This window comes from Podarcis raffonei, chromosome 6 (assembly GCF_027172205.1).
Source record: "Podarcis raffonei isolate rPodRaf1 chromosome 6, rPodRaf1.pri, whole genome shotgun sequence".
In the NCBI taxonomy this organism is placed as follows: domain Eukaryota; kingdom Metazoa; phylum Chordata; class Lepidosauria; order Squamata; family Lacertidae; genus Podarcis; species Podarcis raffonei.
Window position 1 is genome coordinate 10,011,643 of NC_070607.1, and position 8,030 is coordinate 10,019,672.

The following is an 8,030-nucleotide window of genomic DNA, read 5'->3' on the forward strand; positions in this document are numbered from 1 at the left end:
TATCCAATCACTGAACGTCACTTTCGATCCCTTATTTGCATAGCTATCTACAGTATCCCCCTGCTGGCCCAGGGTAAGAACTTCAGTACATAACAATTATTATGTTCTGATTCATGTAATTGGAGTCCATTTGTTTAAAAATGTGCACCAGATAAAATTCTCCTTCCCTATACGTGGGATGTATTTTTAAGGGAACATTTTAATTACAGTGGGCTGGATTTAACTAAGTTGTGCTTACGGAAGCCAGCACAAAAGTCTTGCTACTGCAGTGGGACTTTCCTCCTTATCCTCCCCCTGTGCCTTTTCCAAATTTGTTCAGGAGGGTCAGGAGAACCCTGCAGGAAGAGAGGGGTGAAATGTTTGCAATGACAAAAAAAAAATCTTATTAGTGCGATGTTGAATGCCGCCCTAAATACTTACATCATCATACATCATCTATCATTTAATTTGTACGCCGTCTTTTGATCGTTCTAATCGTGCTCATGGTGGATTACATGAAAACAAACATAATTACAAACACAATAAAAGATGTCATAAACAATAAACTGTCAAAAAGTACACAACAGAATTCAACCATTTCAGCATAAATCAGAATAAGTTCTCAAATAAAGATGCAAAAAAAATCAACAGTAGCAACAAGCTCCCCCCTCCCACAAAAAAACCCCTAAACATTCATTCATTCATTTACCAACAACCTTTATCTTCCAAGAACTTCCTCTTTGTTTCATTCTTGCAACAAACGTTTTAGGTAGGTTAGGCCAAGGGATGGTGACTGGCCCTAAGTCATCCAAGTGAACTTCATGGCTAAGTTGGAATTCAAATCCCGGTCATAGTCCAACGCTCTAACCATCATACCCTAGCCCAAGATTCTGTTCAGCCTAAGTTTTTGTACAGTGGTACCTCGGGTTAAGTACTTAATTTGTTCTGGAGGTCCGTTCTTAACCTGAAACTGTTCTTAACCTGAAGCACCACTTTAGCTAATGGGGCCTCCTGCTGCCGCTGCGCGATTTCTGTTCTCATCCTGAAGCAAAGTTCTTAACCTGAAGCACTATTTCTGGGTTAGCGGAGTCTGTAACCTGAAGCATATGTAACCTGAAGCGTATGTAACCTGAGGTACCACTGTAGTTGTGGTCATTCAGGGCCTCACCCTCCTAGGTTGGGTGGGAAAAGGCCTGCAGAGAAATGATTCAAAATAAAACATTATAATTATGGAAACTTTCTCAAGGAAAAGCAGTATAACCTAAGAAGCAGGGATTGTCAGTGAGCTTTCCATTGTAACTAGAACACTTTTAATGTTTACCTTAAAAGCTCTGGCACTTGAGATTGTCTTCATCCAAATTTACTAATATGTATTTTACTAATCCAGGGGAAATGCTGTCCTATGAGTCCCCAAGGCTTAATATCTAGGTGTTGGATATTTGATAAACTTAACATGGTGCTTTCTTTGTGAGATATAGCCCTCCCGGGACAGCTTTGTACAACCCAACCCATTAAAAGTACAATGTATGCTTCCCTTGTCAGGTCACTTCAAGCGTTTTTCTTAAATTTACATTTGTTACTTGATCAGACTCCTTATCCCCCATCTCTGGAGGAAATCTTTAGTCTTTTCATGTCACAATGGTTTCACAGTTACTGGGGGCGACTTGATACAAATGTTATTTTAACTACTAGTCCTGAGTTAAACAGAGCTGAAGAGAGTCATGTCAATGCAAGGAAAGAACAGAAGTATTTTTAATTACATTACATTACATTACATAGAAGTATTTTTAATCACATTATGTATTATTGTGGTTTTATACTCTAAACTGCTCTGTGATCCTCAAATGAAGGGCAGTTTATAGTTATTATTATTATTATTATTATTATTATTATTAATGATTATACAGTACAGTAATAGTAAGCTACTAAAAATAAAAGCAGATAAAATGGTTTGTAATATGTTTTTTAAGGTCAGTGAATAAGTACAAATGACCACTTACCTACTGATAACGTCCCAAGCTCTGAAGGTAGCTATATCAAAAGTTGTTCATTTGTAGTGTTTTACTACATTCCATCAAGTTTTGAGGATTTATTTTAACCACCACCTGGCTCTCCAAATAAATGTCTGATAGAATACATATGAGTAGTAAAATTATCCTCCCACTTGATAGAACATTTTAAAAAAACCACTGTCTTCCAACACAAATTATCTATTGGTGTATACAGTTTGTTAACTTTTCTTTAAAAACACACACAGGCATCCCAAACAACTCAAGGTAGGTTCTCAAATTATAAAACTGTATGCACAACTTTTGACCCACCAAGTTAAATACCCTTCGGTTAGCTGTATCACATGGCCTGCCAGGAACACAGTGATTGTCTTGCTCTTGATCTCTGTCTAGGTGTGCACAAACTGGGAAGGGATGTCAAGCCCTTTGTAGGCCATGACACATGCCTGGTGGATTGCATCTGGCTTTGTTGGTCACGGGTGTGCAGTCATGGATTGAACATGGCAGCTGAACTGGAATGGTTCTCAAGAGAGCTCTTATATTTACGGGACCGCCTCTCCTGGTCTGCCCCGCAGAGGACCTTACGGTCCATGAATAATCATAGTTTAGAAGTCCCGGGACCTAAGGAAGTCAGATTATCCTCCAGCAGGGCCAGGGCCTTCTCAGTGATGGCTCCGACCTGGTGGAATGCTCTGTCCCATGAGACCAGGGCCCTGCAGGATTTAACTTCCTTTTGTAGGGCCTGTAATAAAGAGCTATTCCACCTGGCTTTCCATTTGAACTTAGCCTGATCTTTTATTCCCCTTCCTTCCTTCCCCCTCCCCTTTTTATGAAGATTACCCGCTTTGGGATCCCACAGCTAATTCTTTCCTGGTCTCCTCGCTGGCCCAAATAGGACTAATTTAGCCAGCTAGCCCTGGTGATCATCTAATATTTATTGGATGGATTTCCCCCCTAAATTGATTTTTGAATTCTGAATTTATTGTTTTTCGCGTTTTATACTCTATTTTATGCTGTTTTTTGTTGCATCAGTTAAGTGTTTTAAATTTGTTGTTAGCCGCAATGAGCCCGGTTTTCTGAATCAGGAAGGGCGGGGTATAAATGAAAATGTATTATTATTTATTATAATATAGGGCATTGCTTTGTGTGAAAGGATCACCTACACAGCTCCGATAGAACCTAAGGCTCTATGCTCCAGGTTTCATATCTGCAATCCTACCTTGAAAGCCCGGGACTGAAGAAACAAGGCCTTCTGGTATTTCTGTATATAATTGATTCAGCAGTAAACGTGAAATGGCCTCAGTGGAACACATCTGGCGAGCCTCTCTGAGGAGGGAGTTCTGTGATGCCAACTCCTGCAAGGTCATAGAATGTGAGCCTAATAAAGAGGAAGGATTGAATGCTGGGAATGAGCAAGGAGAAAAGTCTGTTGATAAAAGAGGGGAGGGGGAAAGGATTCAACGGAAGAAAGCAGATAGCAAGGCATCAGAAAGTAAAGGAAGAATGAACACAAGTATCAAGACTGGCAGTCTGAAAGAACTATATACAAAAAGCAGCCAAGTAATAATAATTTATTATTACAGCCTTTGACTGTGTCGACCACAGCAAACTATGGCAAGTTCTTAAAGAAATGGGAGTGCCTGATCACCTCATCTGTCTCCTGAGAAATCTCTATGTGGGACAAGAAGCTACAGTTAGAACTGGATATGGAACAACTGATTGGTTCAAAATTGTGAAAGTAGTACGACAAGGCTGTATATTGTCTCCCTGCTTATTTAACTTATATGCAGAATTCATCATGCGAAAGGCGGGGCTGGATGAATCCCTAGCCGGAATTAAGATTGCCAGAAGAAATATCAACAACCTCAGATATGCAGATGACACAACCTTGATGGCAGAAAGTGAGGAGGAATTAAAGAACCTTTTAATGAGGGTGAAAGAGGAGAGCGCAAAATATGGTTTGAAGCTCAATATCAAAAAAACGAAGATCACGGCCACTGGTCCCATCACCTCCTGGCAAATAGAAGGGGAAGAAATGGAGGCAGTGAGAGATTTTACTTTCTTGGGCTCCATGATCACTGCAGATGGTGACAGCAGCCACGAAATTAAAGGATGCCTGCTTATTGGGATAAAAGCAATGACAAACCTAGACAGCATCTTAAAAAGCAGAGACATCACCTTGCCAACAAAGGTCCATATAGTTAAAGCTATGGTTTTCCCAGTAGTGATGTATGGAAGTGAGAGCCAGACCATGAAGAAGGCTGATCGCTCAAGAATTGATGCTTTTGAATTATGGTGCTGGAGGAGACTCTTGAGAGTCCCATGGACTGCAAGAAGATCAAACCTCTCCATTCTGAAGGAAATCAGCCCTGAGTGCTCACTGGAAGGACAGATCCTGAAGCTGAGGCTCCAATACTTTGGCTACCTCATGAGAAGAGAAGACTCCCTGGAAAAGACCCTGATGCTGGGAAAGATGGAGGGCACAAGGAGAAGGGGACGACAGAGGACGAGATGGTTGGACAGTGTTCTTGAAGCTACCAACATGAGTTTGACCAAACTGCGGGAGGCAGTGGAAGACAGGAGTGCCTGGCGTGCTCTGGTCCATGGGGTCACGAAGAGTCGGACATGACTAAATGACTAAACAACAATAACAACAACAACAATAATAAGTGGCATATCATATAATTTGGCATGATGGTTTGCAGCTGGGTTATTTTGTTGTGTGTCCATTATTGAATTTGCGACTTAATTGGTTGTTTTTAATTATTAAAACAACCATTTAAAAAAATTATTCTGCTGTGCTGAATGCCGTTTGCCCAGAGTAAAAAATGGGACAAAAGAGATGAATGCCTCCTGCAGCCTTGGCACCTTGGATCCAGACTTGGAGGAGGCATATTGAAATCAATGAGGTGTGTGGGCTATTGCTATGTACTGAGTTGAATAGGATCCAAAAGGCAGCAGTCTGATTGGTCCTAGAACAATAGGATTCAGAATGCAGCAGTCTGATTGGTCCTAGAACAATAGGGTCCAGAATGCAGCAGTCTGATTGGTCCTAGAACAATAGGATCCAGAATGCAGCAGTCTGATTGGTCCTAGAACAATAGGGTCCAGAATGCAGCAGTCTGATTGGTCCTAGAACAATAGGATCCAGAATGCAGCAGTCTGATTGGTCCTAGAACAATAGGGTCCAGAATGCAGCAGTCTGATTGGTCCTAGAACAATAGGATTCAGAATGCAGCAGTCTGATTGGTCCTAGAACAATAGGATTCAGAATGCAGTAGTCTGATTGGTCCTAGAACAATAGGGTCCAGAATGCAGCTGTCTGATTGGTCCACAGGAGCCACCCAATCCAGCTCCAGGTGGAAGTGAATCCGCAACCTGATTGGCCTACAGGTGAATCCCAGAATTAGCCAATCTCGTGGGGCCCACTGTGTAAATAATGTATATAAAGCAGACATTCTGGGGGAACTTCCATTCCACCTCACCACCACTATGAGCTGAATAAAGAGCATGAAATCCACTCTTGACTCCGAGTATATTTCAACTATTGTTTTCAGTTGGTCTGAAAGTATGACTAAATCATTGGTCTGAACCCAATAATGGCTCTAACACAACACCTAAAAGCTACTATTATCTGTTTTCAACCTTAGAGGAACAAGCAGGCCCCCATTTGAAGAGCAACTAACCAACAGAGGGCAACATGCCCATATGAAATAGTTCTTGCTCCTTGAAATTTATGGCCAAAAATAATATAGTGACCTCAAGCAATTGCGCCCCTCCCCCTCCCCGCAAGGGATCAATATTAACTTTGAATAATTCCCATATTTTTTTGGGGGGGGATTTATATTATAAAATGTATGTTCTAAATATACACCACCCAGTAAACAAATTTTTGCCCTTAGATACAGCACACACCTTTTTCAGAACCTCAAACTCTGTATCCTTCCAAGGCAGAACAATAATGAGCAGCTAGTTTTCTATTGCCCGGAGAACTACAGTTGGATAGGGAGTAATCCAGCATTAGTTACAAGTTGGAGGACAAACAATTAGTACACAGTACCAGAAGACAGGTAATGTACATTCCACCAAATGGTTCCTGTTGGAGATTTTTGACATAATCCCCTCTTTCTTTTGTATATAATTTTAATTAGTTTTTTAACATATTTTCAACAATAATTAAACCTACTTTTACATCTTATTCAAATTTTTGACTTCCATCAATCCTGTCTGAAAATTTTCCAATCTAATCTCTCAGTATGCATTTCGTATCTTCCCTATTACATTTCAAACTCATAACCAATATCTCTATCTTTTTATACTTTGTAACACTTCGTATATTTCTCCTTACAAAACTTATTGTAGTCCTACTAGAGTAATTTGTTGATTACAGTTGCTCTTCAAATAATTCATATACTTCTTCCAATCTTCTGTAAATCTCTGGTCCAGCAGGTTTCGAATCCTTCCTGTCATTTTGTCCAATTCTGCATAGTCCATGAATTTCGTCTGCCATTCTTCTTTTGTTGGAATTTCTTCTTGTTTCCATTTCTGGGCTAACAACACTCTTGCCACAGTTGTTGCATATAAAAACAATTTAACATCTTGCCTGTTAATGTCCTGACCTATAATACCAAGTAAAAATGCGTCTGGTTTTTAAAAAAATGTATATTTCAACATCTTTTTCATCTCATTATATATCGTTTCCCAGAAGTTCTTTACTTTTGTACATTCCTACCACATATGATAAAATGTTCCTTCTTTTTCTTTACATTTCCAACATTTATTATTTGTCTCTTTCAAAGTGGTTTTTCTCTCACTGATGGAATCTGCCTTTCTTGACTACAACAGAGAAGGACTTTGAATGTAAGGACTAACTGTATCTGTGAGTGTGTTCACCCAAAGTCCACCACCAGTTATGGCCACGCCTCTGCTATGTGGCCCCTGAGTACTCACTCACCATCCCATGTGGCCGAAATGTGGCCCACTCCTAGTTTAAGTGTAACCCCCCCCCAAAAGAAAACCAGTTTACAGTGTTTTGAAAAATACAGACACATCCCAAATATCCTAAAACAATAAATAGAACTTACTGCTAAATGCCCCATCCTGTGTCTTGCTGCAGCATCACACATGTTTTGGTGCCATCAATTTACTTTGTGCTTCATAGGGTAACATAAATGCAAAAGGGAGGGTGTGTGTGGAAGAGATGGCATGTCAACAACTGTGTCTGCACAACATGACAAAATGATGTGACGTTGCCAGCATTTTCACAATGTAGCAATGCAACAGGCAGTTATACCCATACAGATATTTAGGATGTGGCTAGCATACGCTTGGGATGCGGGTGGCGCTGTGGGTTAAACCACAGAGCCTAGGACTTGCCGATCAGAAGGTCGGCGGTTCGAATCCCTGCAACGGGGTGAGCTCCCGTTGCTCGGTCCCTGCTCCTACCAACCTAGCAGTTCGAAAGCACGTCAAAGTGCAAGTAGATAAATAGGCACCGCTCCGGCGGGAAGGTAAACGGCGTTTCCGTGCGCTGCTCTGGTTCGCCAGAAGCTGCTTAGTCATGCTGGCCACATGACCCGGAAGCTGTACGCCGGCTCCCTCGACCAGTAAAGTGAGATGAGTGCTGCAACCCCAGATTCGTCCGCAACTGGACCTAATGGTCAGGGGTCCCTTTACCTTTACCTTTAGCATATGCTTATTCATGGCCACTAAATGCCCGCTTGCATTAAAAAAATAAAAAAAGGTCTTGCATCAGTTCAGAATGAATGAAAGTGCAAATTCAGGTTTGGCGAACCTCCAGGGGAAAGTTTCAGGGATTGCAAGCAGCTACAATCTGAAGAAGTCCTTGTAGTTCTTTTATGCTACAGATACATTATCGTTAATGTAGCTGACCTCTCACATGCCCTTGTGCATGATCATGTTGTCTTTGTATGGCTTTGAGCCCTTAGTGGTTGCGGGTGGGTTATGAACCTAAAGTCAGGGCCTTTGTATTGGGAAACGTCACCGCTACGGGGTGCAGGAGTAGCCATGGGACAATGTTTC